Source organism: Ranitomeya variabilis, chromosome 1 (assembly GCF_051348905.1).
Source record: "Ranitomeya variabilis isolate aRanVar5 chromosome 1, aRanVar5.hap1, whole genome shotgun sequence".
Lineage (NCBI taxonomy): Eukaryota > Metazoa > Chordata > Amphibia > Anura > Dendrobatidae > Ranitomeya > Ranitomeya variabilis.
In genome coordinates, this window is record NC_135232.1 from 889,769,082 (window position 1) to 889,795,286 (window position 26,205).

Here is a 26,205-nt window from a genome sequence, read left to right on the forward strand (position 1 = left end):
TCTAGATAATCTGCTAATAAAACACTGATTTTATTGAAACTACAAGACACAGCTTAGTAAGTGACACATCCCTGGAATCAGGCTCTCTGCCCCTATATTATGCTGCTTTCAGATTAAATAGCACAAACCAGATTCCTTTTGAAATAGCAATAGTATATGGTACTGTATACTTTTATTAAAGAGCTCAAAGTTCAAAGAGAACTAAGAGCTCATCCAAATGTTTCAGGTAGAAAGACCTTTTCGGTACCCATGTGCCAATTTGCTCACTTTTCTCTGACCTAGCATTTTTGAGCAGGGTTGTGTGTAATAATGTAAGATTTTGTGTCTATAGATGATTGCATGTTGTAAACTAATTTGTAATCTTAGCAGGATAAGATAATATATTTAAAAGTAAAAATAAAATTAAATGGCTGTGTCATGAATGCTGCATTTCTGGAAATAGCTGTATAACTTGGTGTCAGAAATTGTCTTTTTTCCCTGAATGCCCTATACCAAACTGTATTCTAATGGCGGCAGATGGGTCCATCTTCAGATTACCGGTTGGTTAACAAATGTAATTAAACAGGCACTGACTCAATATGTTACAAGATCCAGTTTTCTGAATGTATTTTCCTAATTCATCAGGGAGTATAATTATTTTAATCCGTTTTTCTACGATTAAAAGTAAAAGATGATGAAGATCTTAGTTTTTATAGCAAATTGAAAAGTGATAATTTAGAATATAAATCTGTTTTCCATTAGTCCTGTCAGAAGCACAACATATGGGGATATTTTCTGCCCTGCGAGCTGTTAAGACAGGTGGAAATGTTAATTGACATCTGAACACTGTATTATATGCACCAAACTCTGCCCTTTTGTGTATTTTAAACTTTATTTGCAGACTGACTAAGGGTACCGTCACACAGTGGCATTTTTATCGCTACGACGGCACGATTCGTGACGTTGTAGCGATATCGTTACGATCTCGCAGTGTCTGACACGCTACTGCGATCAGGCACCCAGCTGAGAATCGTACGTCGTAGCAGATCGTTTGAAACTTTCTTTCGTCGCTGGATCTCCCGCTGTCATCGCTGGATCGTTGTGTGTGACAGCGATCCAGCGATGCGTTCGCTGGTAACCAGGGTAAACATCGGGTTACTAAGCGCAGGGCCGCGCTTAGTAACCCGATGTTTACCGTGGTTACCAGCGTAAAAGTAAAAAAAAACAAACCGTACATGCTCACCATCTGATGTCCGTCAGGTCCCTTGCCGTCCGCTTCCCGCTCTGACTGTCTGCCGGCCGGAAAGTGAGAGCAGATCACAGCGGTGACGTCGCCGCTGCGCTCTGCTCTCACTGTACGGCCGGATCTCAGTGAGAGCAGGAAGCAGACGGCAAGGGACCTGACGGACATCAGATGGTGAGTATGTACGGTTTGTTTTTTTTTACTTTTACGCTGGTAACCACGGTAAACATCGGGTTACTAAGCGCGGCCCTGCGCTTAGTAACCCGATGTTTACCCTGGTTACCCGGGGACTTCGGCATCGCTCCAGCGCCGTGATTGCAACGTGTGACCGCAGTCTACGATGCTGGAGCGATAATCATACGACGCTGCGACGTCACGAATCGTGCCGTCGTAGCGATGTAAATGGTACTGTGTGACGGTACCCTAAGAATATTTGGTATTGTGTGTTAATCCTAATCCTCTTTCCCATATGGTTTGTCCTTTCCACTGTTTCCTTAATTTCAACTCGGTTGTATTGTGAGTGTGTTTGTATGATTGTGTGGGAGTATGACCGGCACCGATGCATGGTGTCCCCTTCTCTGTGCCTGCTTACTCATCCACCCGGTACCACGTCGTGGTCCCTGGTGTGTCTCTGGTGGCGTGCCTAGTGTGTGCGCTTGCGTTCCCCTGCTCTTAATGGGGCAGTGCATATACTGCTAAATGCCGTCAGCCTGTTGCTAGGAGGCATTTAGCATAATTTGTTTGCCTGCTTGTTGGCTCTCAGCCAAATTCTTGGAGTCATCTTGTTTAAAAGACTCCCTCTCTCTTAGGGAATTGCCAAGCAACGAGTTTAGTCTTTAGGTAGTTTGGTGTTCTACCTGTGCAGTTGTGAGGTCCCCTGGCACCGGTGTGGCCAATGTCCTAAACCCAAATCCCTGGTCTTGGCACGGTCAGTGTCCTGAACCCGAATCACTGGTCCCAATGTGGCTGGTTTCCTGAACTCGAATCCCTGGTCCCGATGCGGCCAGTCCTGTTTCTGAAGTCCCCTGGTCCCTGTACGGCCACTGTATGAACATTGTCCCCTGATCCCGATGCGGCCAGTCTTGTTCCTAAAGTCTCCTGGTCCCAGTGCAGCCAGTGCTGTTATTGAAATCTGGTTCAGGTTCGGCCAGTGCCTGAGTGTTATCCCCTAGTCCTGATGTGGCCAGTCCTGAATCCAAAGTCTCCTGGTAGCGGTGTGTCCAGTCATATCCCCGAAGTCCTCTGCATGCAGTGCCTGAATATTGTCTATTGACCCCCAGTCCACATGTGGCCAGTCCCTTATCCAGTAGGCTAGACTGGTGTGTCTGAACATAGCTCAAGTCAGTGTCAATGAATCTGACCACTGAGTTCAGCAGCTGCAGTACCGGGATCTGCCTAGGAGTGGTGTCTGGCAGCTATCTGCAACCCAGTCTGTCTCCACCATCAGGAACTCCAGTGAACACGTGGTAGTCACTTAGCTACCCCTTCCTAGGCAGGTCTGGCCCTGTGGTACAGTGGGTCCACAAATCCACTTTAGCCATTGTTGGGTGTAACAGTTAGCATGGCACTGGGCCTCTCTGATCTCCAGTCCTCTCCGCGATCGAAGCTGTGTCGGCAGTTTTGTCTTCCAATTTGCCACTGCATAAGGACAAGTGGGAAGAGCCGGGCAAAGTGCCAGAATTGGTGCATCAAATTGATGCACCTTTTCTGGGGTGGCTGCGGGCTGCTATTTTTAAGCTGCTGAGGGCCAATTTCCATGGCCCCTTCCCAGTCTGAGCATACCAGCCCTCAGCAGTCTGCATTAGCTTGGCTGATTATCAAAAATAGGGGACCCCACACCGTTATTTAAAATTATTTATTTAAATAATTTTTAAAAAAGGTGTGGGGACCCCTGTTTTTGATAACAAGTCAAAACAAACTGACAGCTGAGGGCTGCAGCCCGCAGTTGTTAGCGTTACCTATGTTTGTGTCATGTCAGACGCTGTTCAGACCAGGTCGTCCGACAGACAGCGGTAATTCCGCTTTTGACCACTATTTACTCATTGGCGTCTGCTAGATTTTGTCTAGCTGTTCCGGGGTTAATTTAACTGGTCCTTGGATTGGAAGCTGGGCCATTTCCATGGCCTTTAAATAGTTCTCCTGATCATTGGGCGTCGCCGATTATAGCTTCTGTCTTGCGTTGTTATCTCGGTCTGGAGTGGAGAGCTGGTGGTTGGAGATTCGTTGCTGGTGGTGTATATTCCTTCATCTTATTTACTCCTTCCTATATTTGTGTTTATTTTGCCCTGCACATTTATAGTGTATTCCTGAGTGTCTGCGGCGTGGTGTATATTTTCCTTTATCCTTGTCTGTGCTAACTGTGGGTATTTAAGTATTACCTCTTCACTGGGTGGTGGTGGAGGTTTCAGCCTAGGGCTGAGCTCAGGAGTTAGGGTGAGGTTCGAGGCCTGAACATACACACCATCAGTGTAAACTTCAGGAAGAGGGTCAGTCAGGATTTCCCCAGTCTTAGGGAAATTGCAGGAGCCCGGGTTATTAGCTCTCGCTCACCTAGTCTCTCCCTGACAGTTTTGTTGTGAATTCCGTTCTCGGGCTCCCTCCTGTGGTCATGAGGGGTATTGTGTGAGTTCTGTTCTTGGGCTCCCTCTGGTGGCCTTTAGTGCTTACTGCGGGTCTGTAGCTGGAATCCAGCTGCCTCGTTTTCTGCTAGTCTGGCCTCTATTTAACTCCACCTGGACCTTCACTTTTTGCCTGCTGTCGTTGTATTCAGTACTGGTTCTGATCTCTCTGGACTTTCCTTGTGACCTGTCTCCTCCTGAGAAGCTAAGTCTTGCTAGTTCATGTTTGCTCATTATTTCCTTGAAAATGTTTCTCTGTATATGATGAGTTCTGTCCAGCTTGCTTATATGTAATATTCTCGCTTGCTGGAAGTTCTGGGGTGCAGAGTTGCGCCCCTCACATCGTGAGTCGGTGTGGGGGTTCTTGTAATCTCTGCGTGGATTATTTTTGATAGCATTTTATACTGACCGCACAGATCCCTTGCTGTCTTCTGTCTATTTAGTGTTAGCGGGCCTCATTTGCTAAAAACCTGTTTTCATTTCTACGTTTGTGTTTTCCCCTTAACTCACCGTTATTATTTGTGGGGGGCTGTCTAAAACTTTGAGGTGATTTCTCTGAGGCAAGTGAGGCTTGCTTTCTCTCTAGGGGTAGCTAGTTTCTCAGGCTGTGACGAGGCGTCTAGGATTTTAGGTAACGCTCCACGGCTGCCTATAGTGTGTATTGATAGAATCAGGGTTGCGGTCAGTATAGCTCCCACATCCCCAGAGCTTGTCCTAAGGATTTCTGTTACTTAGCAGGTCAGTTTGCGATCCTTGCCACCAGGATCATAACACAGTTTGTTACCAAGAACAGGGGAGGCCCCACTTCTTTTTTTATTATTATTTAATTTTTCACATGACTCACTGGCCAACCACAGCTATGCCAATACTTGACATGGCTGTTATTAACCCTTTTTCCCCGATGGTGGTTTGCACTTTATTGACCAGGCCAATTTTTACTATTCTGACAACTGTCCCTTTATAAGGTAATAAGTTTGGAAAGCTTCAACGGATCCTGGTGATTCTGAGAATGTTTTTTCGTGACATATTGTACTTCGTGATAGTGGTAAAATTTATTTGATATGACCTGTGTTTATTTGTAAAAAAAACGGAAATTTGGCAAAAATGTAGCAATTTTCCAACTTTGAATTTTTATGCCCTTACATCATCGAGATATGTCACACAACACTTGATAAGTAATGTTTCCCATATGTCTACTTTACAACAGCATAATTTTAGAACCAAATTTTTTTTTTGCTAGGAAATTATATGGGTTAAAAGTTGACCAGCGATTTCTCATTTTTACAAAACTTTTTTTTTAGGGACCACATCTCATTTTAAGTCACTTTGAGGGGTCTATATGATACAGTAGAAGATACCCAAAAGTGACACCATTCTAGAAACGGCACCCCTCAAGGTGCTCAAAACCACATTTAAGAAGTTTATAAACCCTTCAGGGGCTACACAGGAATTTTTGGAATGTGGAAAAAAAATGATCATTTTGCTTTTTTCACAAAAAATTTACTTCAGATCCCAATTTTTTTTTAATTTGACTATTGTAAGTGGAAAAAATGGACCCAAAAATTTGTTGCGCAATTTCTCCTGAGTACGCCAATACCCCATATGATTGAGAAAACCACTGTTTTGGCACAAGGCAGAGCTCGGAAGGGAAGGAGCGCCATTTGATTTTTTTAAATTCAAAATTTCCTGCAACAATTGGCGATTGTCATGTCAAAGTTGGAGAGCCTCTGATGCGCTTAAACAGTGAAAATCCCCCTCAAGTGACAACATTTTGGAAACTACACCCCTCAGGGAACTGATCTAGATGTGTGGTGAGCACATTGAACCCTCAGATGCTTCACAGAAGTTTATAATGTTCAGCCGTAAAAATAAAGCAGCGAGCACAGACTCAGTGACGTCACCGCTAGTTACTGAGCCTGCGCCCCCAGCGTTTCATTCATTCCCCAGTAGTTTACAGCCGGTGGCGGTCACATTAGCACTGCTCCGGTTGTAAACAGTACATTCCCCTAGATATGGATTATGGCATGGGACTGACTGTACTCCAGACAGGTATGGGTATATTGTTGGTTTATTATTTTGACTTTTTTTTTACTGGAGATCGAGGGCTTCGCTTGGAATGGCAGATGAATAAAGATGGCAAAACTGTGTTCATTGTTTTATTTCATTAAAAGACTTTTCTTACTGTGTGGTGTTTGATTAACCCTTTAACAACTATAGGATTAGTAATGGAGAGGTATCTTATTGACATCTCTCAATTACTAAGCCGGCTTAATGTCACCTTCCAACAGGAAGGTGACATTAACCCCTCATTATCCCTCTTGCCACTGATACAGGGCAAGTGGGTAGAACTGGGCAAAGGTCCAGAATTGGCACATCTTATACATGTGCCTTTTCTGGGCAGCTGCGGGCTGCTATTTTTAGGCTGGGGGGCCCATATCCATGGCCCCTTACCAGCCTGAGAATAGCAGCCCGCACCTGTGAGATTTACCAGGTTGGTTTAAAAATATAGGGGGGACCCCACGTCGTTTTTTTCTTTCATTCATTCTCCCCTGCTCGCTGGCCGAGCAGGGAAGAAGAGAGGACAGCTGGCTTCAGCACCACACCCAGATGAACAGCACTTACTGTAGCGCTTCTTCCCTGGCGGCCGTCCGTGTGGTACTGATGCGGAACATGGGTGGCACACGGTTGCCACACGTGTGCCGCATGTAGTATACACACAGACACACGGACACAGATATCTCTGGTACTGTGTTTTCCGGTACTGGAAATATCAGGATGTGTGAAACCGGCCTTAAAGATGTTTTTTATTGCAAAAAGTAGTTTTTGCATCACAATATTTTGAGAGCTATAATGTTTCCATATTTTGGCCCACAGAGTCATGTGATGGCTTGTTTATTGCGAGTTAACATTTTTATTACTACCATTTTCGGGCACATGATATTTTTTGATAGCTTTCTATTCCGATTTTTGTGAGGCAGAAGGAACAAAAAACAGCAATTCGGAATCTTTTTTTTTTTTTTTGGGGGGGGGGCAGTTTATGCCATTCCGTGTGTGGTAAAATTGATCAGGCAGTTTTGTTTTTCAGGTCGGTACGAATAAAGCGATAACTCATTTATGTTTTTTTTATGTTTTTGCGCTTTTATACAATAAAAACTATTTTATAGAAAAAATAATTATTTTTGCATCGCCTTATTGTGAGATCTATATCTTTTTTTATTTTTCCCACTGATGGAGCTGTATGATGGCTTGTTTTCTTGCAGGACAAAATGTCATTTTCAGCAGTAGCAAGTTTATTTATATCCATCTTTTTTATTACACTTTATTCCACTTTTTGTTTGGTGGTATGATGATAAAGCATTGTTTTTTGCCTTCTTTATTTTTTTATCTTGTTCACTAAAGGGGTTTACTAGTGGGACATTTTAATAGGTAAGGGTCGTTGCTTACGTGGTGATACCAAATATGTGTACTTTTATTGTTTTTTTCAGTCAAATATTTATTTAGAGATGCAATATCTTTTTATTTTTTTATTTTTTTAAATATTTTTACAATTATTTTATTTTATTTTTTTTTATTTTTTGTAACTTTTTTTTACTTTGTCCCAATATGGGACTATCATTTTTTGCAAGCTGATTGCTTCTACAGCATGCAGATGAAGCAGCATCCCCCATGCTGCAGAAACTATCAGCTCTGCACTGACAGACAAACTTGCACATCATGCAATGGGCATGATCAGTAAGTTTGCTAGGTCTGGTGACCCGGATGTCATCATGATGACGTCAGGTCACCATGGCAACGATTAGGACCCCGTGTCACGCCACGGGGTCTCCGATCCAAACAAAGGCAGAGGTGCTGTCACTTTGAACACTGACTCAGTTTTGCTCAGTCAGTGTAAAGCTGAGCTTTTACTTTTTTACATCGTCACTGGTTGCTGGTTTCTCTACATTGAAGTTGAAAGTGCAGAATACTGTAGCCAACAATAGTAATTTTGTCTGATTCACTTTGTTCAAGAAGCAGTAAAGTTTCATTCAGACGTCCATGCATTACAGCTGTCTGAATAAGGCTTTATGTAACGGCTGAGTGGTGGAACCACTGTGCCAAAGCCTAAGGAAGACCTGGAGGGGTGTGACTATGAGCCTCACCCGTCATCTGACCTCTGACATGCAGCAGCTAACAACATTGTAGTCCGTGGAGAGACAAGGGAGGTGATCCAGGTGCTACTCCAAGACTGACCTTGGGTAGATGGCGGCTGACCCCTAGGAGCAGATAGCTGGAATGGCCAAGGGGAATGTCCAACAGATGCAGGCAGGTAGGGAAGATGACAGGGACCACAAGTGCAGACAGGACAGTCTTACGGAGAGATGAGTACTGGTGGGTGCAGCTGGCTCTGCTGCCATTGAGGTGCGCACTGGCAGGAGCAGCTGGCTCTGCTGCCATGAAGGTGAGCACTGGTGGGTGCAGCTGGCTCTTCTGCCATTGAAGTGAGCACTAGAGGGTGCAGCTGGCTCTGCTGCCATTGAAGTGAGCACTGGTGGGTGCAGCTGGCTCTGCTGCCATTGAGGTGAGCACTGGAGGGTGCAGCTGGCTCTGCTGCCATTGAGGTGAGCACTGGTGGGTGCAGCTGGCTCTGCTGCCATTGAGGTGAGCACTGGTGGGTGCAGCTGACTCTGCTGCCATTGAGGTGAGCACTGGTGGGTGCAGCTGGCTCTGTTGCCATTGAGATGAGCACTGGTTGGTGCAGCTGGCTCTGCTGCTGTTAAGGTGAGCACTGGTGGGTGCAGCTGGCTCTGCTGCCATTGAGGTGAGCACTGGTGGGTGCAGCTGACTCTGCTGCCATTGAGGTGAGCACTGGAGGGTGCAGCTGGCTCTGCTGCCATTGAGGTGAGCACTGGTGGGTGCAGCTGGCTCTGCTGCCATTGAGGTGAGCACTGGTGGGTGCAGCTGACTTTGCTGCCATTGAGGTGAGCACTGGTTGGTGCAGCTGGCTCTGCTGCTGTTAAGGTGAGCACTGGTGGGTGCAGCTGGCTCTGCTGCCATTGAATGAAGCACTGATGGGTGCAGCTGACTGAGATGCTAATACAGGGACCTGAGAACTGACAAGCGTGTTAGGAACAAACTCTGTCATGGTTCTCAATGGCAAGAGACCGTAGTAAAGCATGCAAAAGGACTAGCTCTTGGAAGATGGGAACTCGAGCTGACTGTGAGCTAGACCTACCGCACAACTAACAGTGGCCGGGTAGCGTGCCTACGTTTTATCCCTAGACGCCCAGCGCCAGCCGGAGGACTGACTGACCCTAGCAGAGGAAAATACAGACCTGGCTTACTTCTAGAGAAATTTTCCCCAAAAGGCAGACAGTAGCCCCCACATATATTGTCGGTGATTTTAGAGGAAATTGACATACGAAGTATGAAGATAGGTTTAGCAAATTGAGGTCCGCTTACTAGATAGTAGGAAGACAGAAAAGTGAACTTCACAGTCAGCTGAAAACCCTTTCAAAACACCATCCTGAAATTACTTTAAGACTCTAATATCAACTCATGACACCAGAGTGGCAATTTCAGCTCACAAGAGCTTCCAGCCTCAGAAATATTCAAACACAGAGAACTGGAACAAAAATGCAAAACAATATTAGGACTACAAGTCCAACTTAGCTGATAGTAGTCTAGGAGCAGGAACATGCAACAGAAAGGCTTCTGGTAACATTGTTGGCCGGCATAGAAATGACTGAGGAGCAAGGCTAAATAGAAACTCCCACATCCTGATGGAAACAGGTGAACAGAGGAGATGAAGCACACAAGTTCAGTACCACCAGTAACCACCGGGGGAGCCCAGAAACCAAATTCACAACAGTACCCCCCCCTCAAGGAGGGGGCACCGAACCCTCACCAGAACCACCAGAGCGATCAGGATGAGCCCTATGAAAGGCACGGACCAAATCGGAGGCATGAACATCAGAGGCTGTCACCCAAGAATTATCCTCCTGACCGTAGCCCTTCCACTTGACCAAATACTGAAGTCTCCGTCTGGAAACACGGGAGTCCAAGATCTTCTCGACAACGTACTCCAACTCACCCTCAACCAACACCGGAGCAGGAGGCTCAACGGAAGGCACAACCGGTACCTCATACCTGCGCAACAATGACCGATGGAAGACATTATGAATAGAAAAAGATGCAGGGAGGTCCAAACGAAAGGACACAGGGTTAAGAATCTCCAATATCTTGTACGGGCCGATGAACCGAGGCTTAAACTTAGGAGAAGAAACCTTCATAGGGACAAAACGAGAAGACAACCACACCAAGTCCCCAACACAAAGACGAGGACCAGCACGACGACGGCGGTTGGCAAACTGCTGAGTCTTCTCCTGGGACAACTTCAAATTGTCCACCACATGCCCCCAAATCTGATGCAACCTCTCCACCACAGCATCCACTCCAGGACAATCCGAAGACTCCACCTGACCGGAAGAGAAACGAGGATGAAACCCCGAATTACAGAAGAAAGGAGAAACCAAGGTGGCAGAACTAGCCCGGTTATTGAGGGCAAACTCCGCCAAGGGCAAAAAGGCAACCCAATCATCCTGATCCGCAGACACAAAACACCTCAAATAAGTCTCCAAGGTCTGATTAGTTCGCTCGATCTGGCCATTAGTCTGAGGATGGAAAGCAGACGAAAAAGACAAATCAATGCCCATCCTAGCACAGAACGCTCGCCAAAATCTAGACACGAATTGGGTTCCCCTGTCAGAAACGATATTCTCCGGAATACCATGCAAGCGAACCACATTTTGAAAAAACAGAGGAACCAGCTCGGATGAGGAAGGCAATTTAGGCAAGGGGACCAAATGGACCATCTTAGAGAAACGGTCACACACCACCCAGATGACAGACATCTTCTGAGAAACAGGGAGATCAGAAATAAAATCCATGGAGATGTGAGTCCAAGGCCTCTTCGGAATAGGCAAAGATAACAACAATCCACTAGCCCGAGAACAACAAGGCTTGGCCCGAGCACAAACATCACAAGACTGCACAAAACCTCGCACATCTCGCGACAGGGAAGGCCACCAGAAGGACCTAGCCACCAAATCCCTGGTACCAAAGATTCCAGGATGACCAGCTAACGCAGAAGAATGGACCTCCGAGATGACTCTACTGGTCCAATCATCCGGAACAAACAGTCTACCAGGCGGGCAACGATCAGGTCTATCCGCCTGAAACTCCTGCAAGACCCGTCGCAAGTCTGGGGAAACAGCAGATAATATCACTCCATCCTTAAGGATACCTGTAGGTTCAGAATTACCAGGGGAATCAGGCTCAAAACTCCTAGAAAGGGCATCCGCCTTCACATTTTTAGAACCCGGTAGGTAAGAAACCACAAAATTAAACCGAGAGAAAAATAACGACCAGCGCGCCTGTCTAGGATTCAGGCGCCTGGCAGACTCAAGATAAATCAAATTCTTGTGGTCGGTCAATACCACCACCTGATGTCTAGCCCCCTCAAGCCAATGACGCCACTCCTCAAAAGCCCACTTCATAGCCAAGAGCTCCCGATTACCAATATCATAATTTCGCTCAGCGGGCGAAAATTTACGAGAAAAGAACGCGCAAGGTCTCATCACGGAGCAGTCGGAACTTTTCTGCGACAAAACCGCCCCAGCTCCGATTTCTGAAGCGTCGACCTCAACCTGAAAAGGAAGAGTAACATCAGGCTGACGCAATACAGGGGCAGAAGAAAAGCGGCGCTTAAGCTCCCGAAAGGCCTCCACAGCAGCAGGGGACCAATCAGCAACATCAGCACCCTTCTTAGTCAAATCAGTCAACGGCTTAGCAACATCAGAAAAACCAGTTATAAATCGACGATAAAAATTAGCAAAGCCCAAAAACTTCTGAAGGCTCTTAAGAGAAGAGGGTTGCGTCCAATCACAAATAGCCTGAACCTTGACAGGGTCCATCTCAATGGAAGAGGGGGAAAAAATGTACCCCAAAAACGAAATCTTTTGAACCCCAAAAACACACTTAGAACCCTTTACACACAAGGAATTAGAGCGCAAAACCTGAAAAACCCTCCTGACCTGTTGGACATGAGAGTCCCAGTCATCCGAAAAAATCAAAATATCATCCAGATACACAATTATAAATTTATCCAAATATTCACGGAAAATGTCATGCATAAAAGACTGAAAGACTGAAGGGGCATTTGAAAGACCAAAAGGCATTACTAAATACTCAAAATGGCCCTCAGGCGTATTAAATGCGGTTTTCCACTCATCCCCCTGCTTAATTCGCACTAAATTATACGCCCCACGAAGATCAATCTTAGAGAACCACTTGGCCCCCTTTATTCGAGCAAACAAATCAGTAAGCAGTGGCAAAGGATACTGATATTTAACCGTGATTTTATTCAAAAGCCGATAATCAATACACGGCCTCAAAGAGCCATCTTTTTTAGATACAAAGAAAAAACCGGCTCCTAAGGGAGATGACGAAGGACGAATATGTCCCTTTTCCAAGGACTCCTTAATATATTCCCGCATAGCAGCATGTTCAGGCACAGATAGATTAAATAAACGACCCTTTGGAAACTTACTGCCCGGAATCAGATCTATAGTACAATCGCAATCTCTGTGCGGAGGTAGTGAACCAAGTTTAGGCTCCTCAAAAACGTCACGATAATCAGATAAAAATTCCGGAATCTCAGAGGGAATAGATGACGAAATGGAAACCAAAGGTACGTCCCCATGAGTCCCCTGACATCCCCAGCTTAACACAGACATTGCTTTCCAGTCGAGGACTGGGTTATGAGATTGCAGCCATGGCAATCCAAGCACCAACACATCATGTAGATTATACAACACAAGGAAGCGAATAATCTCCTGGTGATCCGGATTAATACGCATAGTTACTTGTGTCCAGTATTGTGGTTTATTACTAGCCAATGGCGTGGAGTCAATACCCTTCAGAGGTATAGGAACTTCCAGAGGCTCTAAATTAAACCCACAGCGTTTGGCAAAGGACCAATCCATAAGACTCAAAGCGGCGCCAGAGTCGACATAGGCGTCCGCGGTAATAGACGATAAAGAGCAAATCAGGGTCACAGATAGAATAAACTTAGACTGTAAAGTGCCAATTGAAACAGACTTATCAACCTTCTTAGTACGTTTAGAGCATGCTGATATAACATGAGTTGAATCACCACAATAGAAGCATAACCCATTTTTTCGCCTAAAATTCTGTCGTTCGCTTCTGGACAGAATTCTAGCACATTGCATAATCTCTGGTGCCTTCTCAGTAGACACCGCCAAATTGTGCACAGGTTTGCGCTCCCGCAAACGCCGATCAATCTGAATAGCCATTGTCATGGACTCATTCAGACCTGTAGGCACAGGGAACCCCACCATAACATCTTTAATGGCATCAGAGAGACCCTCTCTGAAATTCGCCGCCAGGGCGCACTCATTCCACTGAGTAAGCACAGACCACTTACGAAATTTTTGGCAGTATATTTCAGCCTCATCTTGCCCTTGAGACAGGGCCATCAAGGGTTTTTCAGCCTGAATCTCTAAATGAGGTTCCTCATAAAGCAACCCCAAAGCCAGGAAAAACGCATCCACATTGAGCAACGCAGGATCCCCTGGTGCCAAAGCAAATGCCCAATCCTGAGGGTCGCCCCGGAGCAAGGAAATTACAATCCTGACCTGCTGTGCAGGATCTCCAGCGGAGCGAGATCTCAGAGACAAAAATAATTTACAATTATGTTTGAAATTCTGGAAGCGAGATCTATCCCCGGAGAAAAATTCAGGTAATGGAATTCTAGGTTCAGATATAGGAGCATGAATTACAAAATCCTGTAAACTTTGAACCTTCATAGCGAGATTATCCAAACCTGTAGCTAAACTCTGAGGATCCATTTTAATCAGGTGAAATCAGAACCATTCAAGGATTAGAAGGAGAGAGAGACGAAGGCTGCAGTAAGCAGAGATGCAAGTGAATAAACTAATGAGCAAACTCAGAAAAAAAAAAAAAAAATTCTCTGCAGACTTCTTTTCTCTCCTTTCTTCTGCCAATTATTTTAACCCTTGGCCGGCCAAACTGTCATGGTTCTCAATGGCAAGAGACCGTAGTAAAGCATACAAAAGGACTAGCTCTTGGAAGATGGGAACTCGAGCTGACTGTGAGCTAGACCTACCGCACAACTAACAGTGGCCGGGTAGCGTGCCTACGTTTTATCCCTAGACGCCCAGCGCCAGCCGGAGGACTGACTGACCCTAGCAGAGGAAAATACAGACCTGGCTTACCTCTAGAGAAATTTTCCCCAAAAGGCAGACAGTAGCCCCCACATATATTGTCGGTGATTTTAGAGGAAATTGACATACGAAGTATGAAGATAGGTTTAGCAAATTGAGGTCCGCTTACTAGATAGTAGGAAGACAGAAAAGGGAACTTCACAGTCAGCTGAAAACCCTTTCAAAACACCATCCTGAAATTACTTTAAGACTCTAATATCAACTCATGACACCAGAGTGGCAATTTCAGCTCACAAGAGCTTCCAGCCTCAGAAATATTCAAACACAGAGAACTGGAATAAAAATGCAAAGCAATCTTAGGACTACAAGTCCAACTTAGCTGATAGTAGTCTAGGAGCAGGAACATGCAACAGAAAGGCTTCTGGTAACATTGTTGGCCGGCATAGAAATGACTGAGGAGCAAGGCTAAATAGAAACTCCCACATCCTGATGGAAACAGGTGAACAGAGGAGATGAAGCACACAAGTTCAGTACCACCAGTAACCACCGGGGGAGCCCAGAAACCAAATTCACAACAAAACTCACAACATTGCCCAGGCACCTCCATGTTGGAGGAGGCAGTTTAAATAGTAAGAGATCGACAGCCATTGGCTGGGGACACTTTAGAGGAACGAGCGAGGCCCCATTAACAAAGAGGAAGTGTGCACGCACGCGGTCTAAGCACAGTACCAGGAGATCTGCTAGGAGTGTGTGCACCCCAGTCAGCAGCAGACCCAGGAGGAGCATTACAGGAGCCTTGGCCGTGAGTACGCTGATGTCTCTGCAGGGAGAGAGGGGCTGAAGGCAGAGATGCGGGCGCTACACTTTACACTGACTGAGCGGAGCTGAGTCAGTGTTCAGCTTGTAGCTGGATTACAGTGTCATGCTCTGAACATTAGCAATGACAGAGACACCGCCGCTATTAACCTGTTAAATGCCGCTGTCAAACGCTGACAGCGGCAGTTAACTACCGCTTCCGGCCGCGCGGCCGGAATTGAGCGCATCGCCGACCCTTGTCACATGATCGGTGATGTGTCAGGACAGTAACCATAGAGGTCCTTGAGACCTCTATGGTTACTGATGCTGGCCTGCTGTGAGCGCCCCCTGTGGTCGGCGCTCATAGCAAGCCTGCAATTCAGCTACATAGCAGCGATCTGATGATCGCTGCTATGTAGCTGAACCGATCGAGTTGTGCCAGACTCTAGCCTCCCATGGAGGCTATTGAAGCATGGCACAAGTTCAAAAAAAATGTTTTTAAAAACATGAAAAAAAATTAAAAAAATATAAAAGTTTAAAGCACCCCCCTTTCGCCCCATCCGGAAAAAAACAATAAAAAAAAATCAAACCTACACATATTTGGTATCGCCGCGTTCAGAATCACCCGATCTATCAATTAAAAAAAGCATTGACCTGATCGCTAAACAGCGTAGCGAGAAAAAAATTAGAATTACGTTTTTTTGGTCACCGCGACATGCATTAAAATGCAATAACAGGCGATCAAAAGAACGCATCTGCACAAAAGTGGTATTATTAAAAATGTCAGCTCGGCATGCAAAAAATAAGGCTTAACCTGACACCAGATCACAAAAACTGGAGACGCTACGGGTATCAGAAAATGGCACTTTTATTTTTTTAGCAAAGTTTTGAATTTTTTTCACCACTTAGATAAAAAATAATCTAGACATGTTTGGTGTCTATGCACTCGTAATGACCTGGAGAATCATAATATCAGGTCAGTTTTAGCATTTAGTGAAGATAGAAAAAAAGCCAAACAAAAAACAAGTGTGGCATTGCACTTTTCTTGCAATTTCACCACACTTGGAATTTTTTTCCCGTTTTCTAGTACAAGACATGGTAAAACCAATGGTGTCTTTCAAAAGTAGAACTCGTCCCGCAAAAAATAAGCCCTTACATGACCATATTGACGGAAAAATTAAAAAGTTATGGCTCTGGGAAGGAGGGGAGCGAAAAACGAAAGTGCAAAAACGAAAAAGGGCCGTGTCTTGAAGAGGTTAATAGACAACATACCAGCTTCTGACGACTACCCATCAGAGTGCTTTATGATTAACCTCTGTAGAACCCTTTTAACATTGGAAAATATCTTGGGAAAGGGTACTAATTAGTGATGGGCGAGCACTAAAATGCTCGGGTTCTCGTTGCTCGGGTCGAGCAAATTGGAATACTCGGGTACTCGGCCAGAACAACGAGCCCAATGTAAGTCTATAGGAGGCCCGAGTATTTTTACCGCGATCCCCCCCGGGGGTCCTTTTAAGGTCTAAAATCGTCTGAAAATGATGGAATCACTGCTCAAATGACACAGGGATATCATGGGGATCACCCCTGGAAGCATTCCTGACTCCTAGTTCACAGCTTTAATAAATATTTTCCAAGATTCATGCCATTTTTCCAGGTGCCGCAAAAAACACACGAAAACTAAGCCAAAAAGGGTTTTGCTGGGAAATATGTCAAGGTACTGTACATCCTTTGCCTGTAAGGGCAAATATTTAACCCCAGACCTAAAATTTCCTCCCCCACTTAGGCTTTGTTCAGACGCAGCATTTTTGAAGCGTTTTTCAACTTTAACATTGCTTTCAACCACAACAAATGCATTCACTGGGAAATGTCACTGTAACATTTAACACCCCTAGCTGGCCATGTGGTGTGTGACACATAAGCAGACCCATCTTGTTTCATTTACGAAGGAGGGACTCTTAAAGTCAAAGAGCCTATTTTCACTGGTGCATCAGGCGGCATTAATCTTCTTAAAGGGCCATTATGAAACAGTGGGTCTCCTAAGCTGTTGTAGCCTATGCTGTGAGTGGATGGGCTGGCAAGAATTACGATGCACCACAATACCCCTGTGATAAGATGTCCAGGGGGGACTCCTGAAAAAGTGTTGTATTAAATTCAAGGCCTGCCCTGCTACCAATTCATATGCACCCCAATAAGCCTTTGAACCCTCATACTGGATGGGCCCATGAAAATCCACTTCACAATATGCATTTGTACTCCCATACTCCTTTGTTTTACACATTTGTACTCCCATACTCCTTTGTTTTACACATTGGCAGCAAGGCCAGCCCTGCTGCATAGTCATATGCACCCCATTACGCCTTGGAACCCACATACTGGATGGGCCCATGAAAATCCACTTCACAATATGCATTTTGTACTCCCATACTCCTTTGTTTTACACATTTGTAGCAAGGCCAGCCCTGCTGCATAGTCAGTCATATGCACCCCATTATGCCTTAGAACCCACATACTGGATGGGCCCATGAAAACCCACTCGTATTTTTTAATGGTGTGATGGTTCCCTCTTTGCAGAATTATTTACAGGAGAATTTGGCAATTGTATTTGCCATGTTTTTAACACTAAGGTTCAGATACAGCTTTAAAAAAGGCTAATCCTTGCAATACAAAGCTATTTCATTGCAAACTACAAAATTCAAGGAATAATATGACTGAATAGTGTGAGTGCGTACACTTTTGTACATTTTAACATACAAAGGTTAATAAGTACATATAAGGATTACATAAATATAGTGATTACGTATATATGAATATTAACTACATTACAGTATACTTAGATCATCACCAAGAGGCTTTTAAACATCATCCATCTGGAATATCAGAGAAGCAACACCCAGACAGAGAACCCCTGGGAAATTGCCTACACTGCATGGGCATCCCCAATTATGCAGGTATCAGGACACTGTACATGTACAGGTACCCCAGCTTTGGCATCTGTCTTAGTCATGTTTTTCTGGTCTTATATAGTGGTTTACAATATGTAGTAACTCTAGTTTCACCCAGACCTTCAAATGACCACTTTTCAAGGTTGGATGAATCTGAGATATCGTGGAGTCATGAGACAAGGGGCCATAAACCCTTAGGTAATAAAAGCCACAAGGATTTATATCAAACCACCACAGGCACAGTTTCAGTAAACCTTAATGTTTTACAATGACAAACAGCAAACCTATAGATGCTTAGAACTGTTTGTGAAGTGAGTAAACAAACATTTCTCAAGATTGTGTCACTATGAGCATTGTCTGTCACATTTGTAAATGTTTTACAAGAAATGAAGCTATGTGATTGTCTGAATGCATTCGATATAAAGTATTTCAATCTTGTTTACAAATCACCATTTGTATATTCGCAATTTGTACATTTGAGGCAGCCAAAGTTATGGATAAAGCTATATTTTTAATGAACTACTGAGCCAAACTAACAGCATTGCTTTATCAAATTTATATGATGTGTATTGTGTCCAATGTGAGCAACCAGGCAACACAAAAAGGAGCTTTTCAAGTGAGCTCTTTAAGGTACACAAATGTTAAGAAGTGTTTGCCATCAAGAATGTGGTTTCACCAATGTGGGGTACCTTTTTTAAAAATATACTATTGCCATCACAGCCCCCCTTGCCCAAACTTCACCAGCCTATAGCAGTACAAAGCGCGTTCACCCTGGTGATCTAGTGGCAGTTAAACAAGAGACATTGCAGGAGACAAGGTTAAGAAATAGGCCCAATGTAGTGGTGTGTGTCTCTGAGACTTGTAATGCAGTGCCTGATCTGCCAAACAATTCCCAAATGGGGGTACCTTTTTTAAAAATAGACTAGTGCCATCGCAGGCCCCTTGCCCAAACTTCACCAGCCGATAACAGTACTGAGCACGTTAACCCTGATGATTTAGTGGCAGTTAAAGGACACATTGCAGGAGACAGAATGAAGAAGTAGGCCCAATGTAATGTCATGCCCAATTCCCCAATGTGGGGTCCATTTTAAAAAAAATAAAAGAGTACCATCACAGTCCACTTGCCCAAAATGCAACGTTCAGAGCATGTTAACGATGGTGATCTAGTGGCATTTAAAGGACACATTGCAGGAGACAGAATGAAGAATTAGGCCCAATGTAATGTCATGCCCAATTCCTGAATGTAGGGTCCATTTTAAAAAAAATAAAAGAGTGCCATTACAGCTCCCTTGCCAAAATGCACTGTACAGAGCACGTTAACCCTGGTGATCTAGTGGCAGTTAAAGGACACATTGCAGGAGACAGAATGAAGAAGTAGGCCCAATGTAATTTCATGCCCAATTCCCCAATGTGTTGTCCATTTTTTTTAAAATAAAGAGTGCCATCACAGCCCCCTTGCCCAAAATGCACCGTACAGAGCACGTTAACCCTGGTGATCTAGTGGCAGTTAAAGGACACATTGCAAGAGGCAGAATGAAGAAGTAGGCCCAATGTAATGTCATACCCTATTCCCCAATGTGGGGTCCATTTTCTAAAAAATAAAAGCGTGCCATCACAGCCCCCTTGCCCAAAATGCATTGTACAGAGCACGTTAACCCTGGTGATATAGTGGCAGTTAAAGGACACTATGCAGCAGAAGAGGAGACAGAATGAAGAAGTAGGCCCAATGTAATGTCATGCCCAATTCCCCAATGTTGGGTCCATTTTTAAAAAATAAAAGAGTGCCATCACAGCCCCTTTGCCCAAAATGCACTGTACAGAGCACGTTAACAGTGTTTATCTAGTGGCAGTTAAAGGACACATTGCCGGAGACAGAATGACAAAGTAGGCCCAATGTAATGACATGCCCAATTCTCCAATGTAGGGTCCATTTTAAAAAAAAATAAAAGAGTGCCATCACAGCCCCCTTGCCCAAAATTCACTGGCCTATAACAGTACAGTGCACCGTCACCCTGGTGATCTAGTGGTTCTGGATGATAAGGAGGAGGATAACAACAAACAGACCAAATATTGTAGCGTAAACCCATGCATGGTTGTGAAGAGGTGCATTAGAATACACCTCCCCAAAACAGAGAATGTATTTGAGGTTATGTTTCGCTGATTTTACTTGGTGGTGTACAGAAGTCTTTCCCAATCCAGGCCTGGTTCATTTTTATAAGAGTCAGCCTGTCAGCATTTTCAGTTGACAGGCGGATGCGCTTATCTGTTATAATTCCACCAGCGGCACTAAAAACCCTCTTTGACAGATCGCTAGCAGCAGGGCAGGCCAGGACCTCCAAGGCGGAGAGAGCCATTTCATGCCACGTGACAAGATTGGATACCCAATAATTAAAGGGAACAGAGGAATCACGGAGGACGTTTGTACGATCTGCAAGGTACTCCCTCACCATCTTCATAAACATTGCACTTCTTGTGACAGCACCCTTTGCCTCTGTTCCGTCACGATGGGAGGTCTGAGAAAACTGTCCCAGAACTTGGCCATTGTTCCCCTGCCTGAGCTGGATTTTACTTCTGTCTCTCTCGCTTAGACTCCTTGGTTGTACAACAAACTCTGACGTCTGCTGCCAGCGCTCTCACATGGGAATTTTCTAAGTAATTCCGCTACAAGGGCCCCCTGGTACTGCAACATTTTAATACACTTCTCTGCCTCAGGCAGAAGAGATTGAAAGTTCTCCTTGTAGCGTGGGTCTAGAGGTGTCACCAACCAGTAATGAGTGTCACTCAAAATTTTGATAATGTGAGGGTCACGTGAAATGCAGTGCAACATAAAGTCAGCTATGCATGCCAGACTGCTAACAGGCAAGACTTCCCTGTCCTCACCAACAGGACAACTGACCATGCTGTCCTCCTCCTCTTCATCTTTCTCCTCCTTGTCCTCAGGACATCCCCATTGAACAGAAGCTAATACAGATGTATTTGAAGTACCGTCTATAGCTCATGAAAGTAGCTCCTGTTCTTACTCCTCATTGCCTACCAATCCACATTGAGAAGACATGAGGCTGGGCTGAGTGTAATCCCCCTGTATATTTCCTTGCTCCATGTCCTCGTGCTCTGCCTGCAATGCATCCTCTTTAATTGTGAGCATAGAGGTTTGCAGAATGCTGAGAAGCAGAATGGTGATGCTAATTATGGCATCATCGCCGCTCACCTTGGTGCAGTCCTCAAAGTTTTGGAGGATCTTACATATGTCTGACATCCATGTCCACTCCTAAGGTCTTATGTGTGGAGTCTGACCTGAAATTTGACATCCTTGTTGATGTTGGTAGTCAACAACGGCCCTCTTCTGCTCACAAATCCTTTCCAACATATGCAGCGTAGAGTTCCAGCGCGTGGGGACATCACACAACAGTTGGTGAGCTGGAAACTGAAAATGCTGCTGAAGCACGGCAAGGGCAGCTGAAGCTGTAGCTGACTTTCTAAAATGGGCAGACAGATGGTGTACTTTCACTAGCAGATCTGGCAGCTCTGGGTAGCTTTTCAGAAAAAGTTGAACCGCGAGGTTAAGCACATGGGCCAAGCAAGGTACGTGTGTGAGCTCACCTTGCCTCAGAGCCACCACAAGGTTATGGCCATTGTCACACACGACCATGCCTGGCTGTAGGTTCAGCGGTGTCATCCAAACATCTGACTGCTCTTTCAACGCTGTCCACAACTCTTCTGCATTGTGCGGTTTGTCACCTATGCAGATTAGCTTCAGCACAGCCTGTTGCCGCTTGACTGAGGCGGTGCTGCAGTGCTTCCAGCTTCTGACTGATGTGTTGATCTCAGAGATGGAGGCTGAAGAGGAGGAGGAGGAGGTGCAGGAGCTGTAGACTGTGGGGGCAACCATGATTGACATAGGGCCAGCAATCCTCGGCGTGGGGAGGATGTGTTCCATCCCAAGGTCCGACTGGGTCCCGGCTTCCACTATGTTAACCCAGAGTGCCATCATTGAGATGTACCGTCCCTGCCCACAAGCTCTTGTCCATGTGTCCATGGTTAGGTGGACTTTCCCTGTAACAGCATTGTTGGGGGCATGGGTAATGTTGTGGGACACATGCTGGTGTAATGCTGGTACGGCACACTGGGAGAAATAGAGGCGACTGGGGACCGAGTACCTTGGGACGGCCATCAGGTTGCAGAAAGCTTCCGTCTCAAGGACCCTAAAAGTCAGCATTTCTAGCGCAAGCGGAAGAGAAATATTAGAATTTAGGACTGTGGCCTGTGGGGCGTTGGCTGGGTATTTCCGCTTGCGTTCAAAAGACTGGGTTATAGACAAATGAAGGCTGTGCTGGGACAAGGATGTGGATGGGCTAGATGATGGTGCTGCTTGACTGTGGGGCACAACAGGTGAAGGGCTAGAGGCATCTTCACATGCATGGTGTACTGTGGATTGGCTTCTACGCAAAACAGTGGAAGAAGCAGTAGTGTGACCTGCAGACCGTGTTCCTGGAGCCTGGGGTTCAGCCCACAAAGTCGTGTGCTTTGCTTGCATGTGCATGATCATGCTGGTGGTGGTCAGGCTGGTTGTTTTGCTACCCCTGCTGATGCGGGCATGGCAGATGCTGCAAATGGCCTGTTTGGGGTTATCGGCAGAGTCTTTAAAAAATAACCAGACTTGGGAAGATCTAACAGTAGGAATGGCAACTTCCCTCATGTTCGTGTGACGAGGAACGGATGCACGCCTTCTGTCTGTGGCCACCACACTGCTTCTTCCTGCCTGTTGGGGGGATATGCCTCCTTCCCCATTTGTGCTGCTGTCCTTGCTATGCATGTCCTCCTGCCAGGTTGGGTCAGTCACTATGTCATCCATCACCTCGTCTTCCACATCCGCACCCTGCTCCTCCTCCTAACTTTCTGGCAGTTGTGTCTCATCATCGTCCACTTCTTGTGACACTTTCCCACCATCGCCTTTGTGTGACAGGGGCTGGTCAAAGCTTTGAACAGCTCTACATGCGATCTCATCTTTCCCCACTTCAAGTTGACCGGCAGAGATTTCTGAATCTTGAAATGGAAAACTGAACAGCTCTTCAGAGTGTCCAAGTGTGGGATCAGTTGTCTCAGGGCACTTGGCATGGTGGGAGGAAGGAGGATCAGGGAGAGGAATATCCTGGCCACACTCACGGCTACTCAGACTTGACCGTGTAGAATACATGGTGGTGGTGGTGGCTAAGTGACTGGAAGCATTATCCGCTATCCAACCAACAACCATTTCACACTTCTCTGGCTTCAATAGTGGTGTGCTGCTGTCCCCTAGAAACTGGGACAGGAAGGTCAAGCGAGAGGATGTGGGTCTTTGTTGTTGCCCACTTTCACCTTGGCCACGGCCTCGTCCTCTGGATGCTCCATCAGCATCACGTCCACTTCCTCGTCCCTTGCCCCTTGCCTTAACCATTTTAAATGGACTACTGCACTATTTCAAATGCTCAACACAAATGTCTTTATTAGTAGCGAAATAATATCTTATCAGTATGCCTGCAAATCTACGATTTTTAAAACCCAAACACCAGGCAGGCCTCAGCCTGACATAACAGACTGTATTCAATGTTTTGGGGCTTGTTTGTGAAGGGACTTTATGCAAAATATTGCTGTATATAATTTGGGTAACAGACAGCAAAAAAAGTATTCCACCGACCTAAAATGTGCTAACTTGTAGCACGCAGAAATATGAGGCCTGTCACGGAAATAACACACTGCCAAATCTGTGGCTTTTTTTTAAATGCCAAATAGTGCTGTATATAATTTGGGTAACAGACAGCAAAAAAAGTATTCCACCTGCCTAAAATGCGCAAACTTGGAGCACATAGATATATGAGGCCTTTTTGGGTTCATTTAAAAAAAACAAACAGTGGCACAAGGCTAGCACACAAAACTATGCTACGTATGCCTGACAAACTATGATTTTTAAACAGGCCTCAGTCTGAAAGAACAGACTGTATATGTTTTTGGGGGAGGTGAATTTGTTTTGAAAAAAAAAAAATAGGTATATAGTAAATAACCTGCAGCAGCAGCAGACAGTTATGGAGCTTTGGGAAGGATGCAGTGGGAGCTATGTACACACATACAGTGCCTGCAGGCCTTGCAGTGATGTGAATATGCTGTGCCCTGCCTACCTAGCTCTGCAATATTGGGACCTACGAATTAGCCCTAAAAAGGACTGTTGGTTTCTGAGTAGTTGTGGATTTCACATTTGCAGACCTACACTAACACTAAAAAGCATGATTCTGACCCTATCTCGGCAGCAGCTCTCCCTACCCTCGCTGAATCCAGAGTTGAATGCGGCGAGCAGGGTGGTGCCAGGTCTCTTATACTCGAGATGATGCTGTGCGGCCAAGCCAATCACTGCACGACCACAACAAAGATGGCTGCAGCATTTCATGGCCTGGCAGACATTCCCTGCAGCGTGATTGGGTCCCTAAAGTTACGGCCGAATAATCCCGGAAATGCTCGCTGCTCGCCGAGTACGACGAGCATAGCGATACTTGGGCGAGTAACGAGTAGTGGTGAGCACGTTCGCTCATCACTAGTACTAATATATTTGAAAATGAATTTAAAATATCCGATCCTCAACAAATAAATACAGTAAAAGCCTCTGAGTCTTTTATCAAGCAGCTCTTTAAAGATACATTATCTTTCATAGTTAAAGTCTCTAACTTAAACTCTACCAAGATCTCTGATGTCCCTCTTCAAGATCCAAAAATAACGGATTCTTTATACAAAAATCATCAGATTGCGCCTATTCATGCTCAAAGTCTACCCATACTCTCGGATTGTCTGGAGAAGATTCAAAAAGACATCATCTCCTTTAGAAACTGCATGGCTAATTATGAAGATTTTAAAAGGAAAAACAACTTAAAAATCAGGGGAATTCCGGAGTCGGTCCAGCCTTCTCTGCTATATTTCTACAATGATTTTTCACTTACTACCTAAAAATAAAGAAAAAAACCTGATTGAGAAGGTTTTTAGAATTCGCAGGCCGGTCTCTCTCCCAATTAACATTGCTCGAGATGTTATTGTGTCTTTTTATCCTATTGGGGTAAAGAATGATCTCCTTATGCTGACAAGAGACTCATAAATTCTTCCATCTCCGTACAACAATTTATCTTTTTTCAAGGACTTGTCTAGAGATACCCTACAAAAAACGGAAATCATTCTCTCAAATCACACGGGAACTCTTACGCACTGGGATATCTTACCAATGGACTATAACTTCCAATCTGCAAGTGAAATTTGCGTCAAAATTGTTCACTCTCTCGTCTCCAGAGGAAGGAATTGACTTTCTCAAAAGAACAGGAATAACATCTTCTATGGCCTCTCATGGACTCTCCTCTCTGTTTTCATCAAACATGTATCCCACTTGAAAGGATATTTATTTCACTTGCTATAATACTAAAAGAACCGTACTTTTGCCTCCAACTAGTCTTAGGATCACCTCAAGGTGTTTCCAGACGCGACAGGCTCTCATGTTTACTCAATATATGTATATTACTCATGTATTTCATAATACTCTGTACTTTATGTAGATTTTGCATCTCATAATCTTTGTATGATTAATACCTATTTTGATTTTAGGTGCTGAAATATCAAGCTACGCTTAAATATGTGTATTTCTGAAACGTATGTTTGCCTGTCTATACCTTTTTTTCCTCCTTATTCCTTTTTCCCTCTTTCCTCCTTCCCTTTTCCCCGATTCCCCATGTTTCCCCTTCCCCTTCCCACCCTTTGAAAAAGTTTGAAAGTTCAATAAAAATTATTGGAAAAGATAATGGTAAATTTAGGTTGATATGTTTTGTTGTTATTTATAAAAAAAATCAGAGATTTGACAAAAAATTTAAAAAAAACCTTTGAATTTTCAAACTTGTAATGATTATCTCTTTAATCCAGATAGTTATACCATAGAAAAACATTAATAAATAACATTTTATACATGTCGGCTTTACATCAGCACCGTTTGTAAAATGTTATTTTATTTTGTTAGAATTTTAGGCGGAAATGTAGCAGTAATTTTTTTCTCATATTTGTCCTTGTATGTGGTATTATAAGGTCACTATGTGGTAACATGTTGTCTGGTCAAGGTGTGATGGTATTTGTCCCGTGTGTGTGGTATTATTCGGTCACTATGATGATTATATCTGATATGATCATGATGTAATAGTATTTGTCCCTTGTACGTAGTATTATTCGATCACTATCTGGTGGATATATGTAGTCCTACCATGATGTGGTGGCGTTTGTCCTTTTTATATGATATTATTGGTCATTTTAAAAAATGTATTGAACACATACGCTTAAAGAAAAATAAATAAAAATATACCTAAAAAGAGTATTGGATATTTTAAGAAATG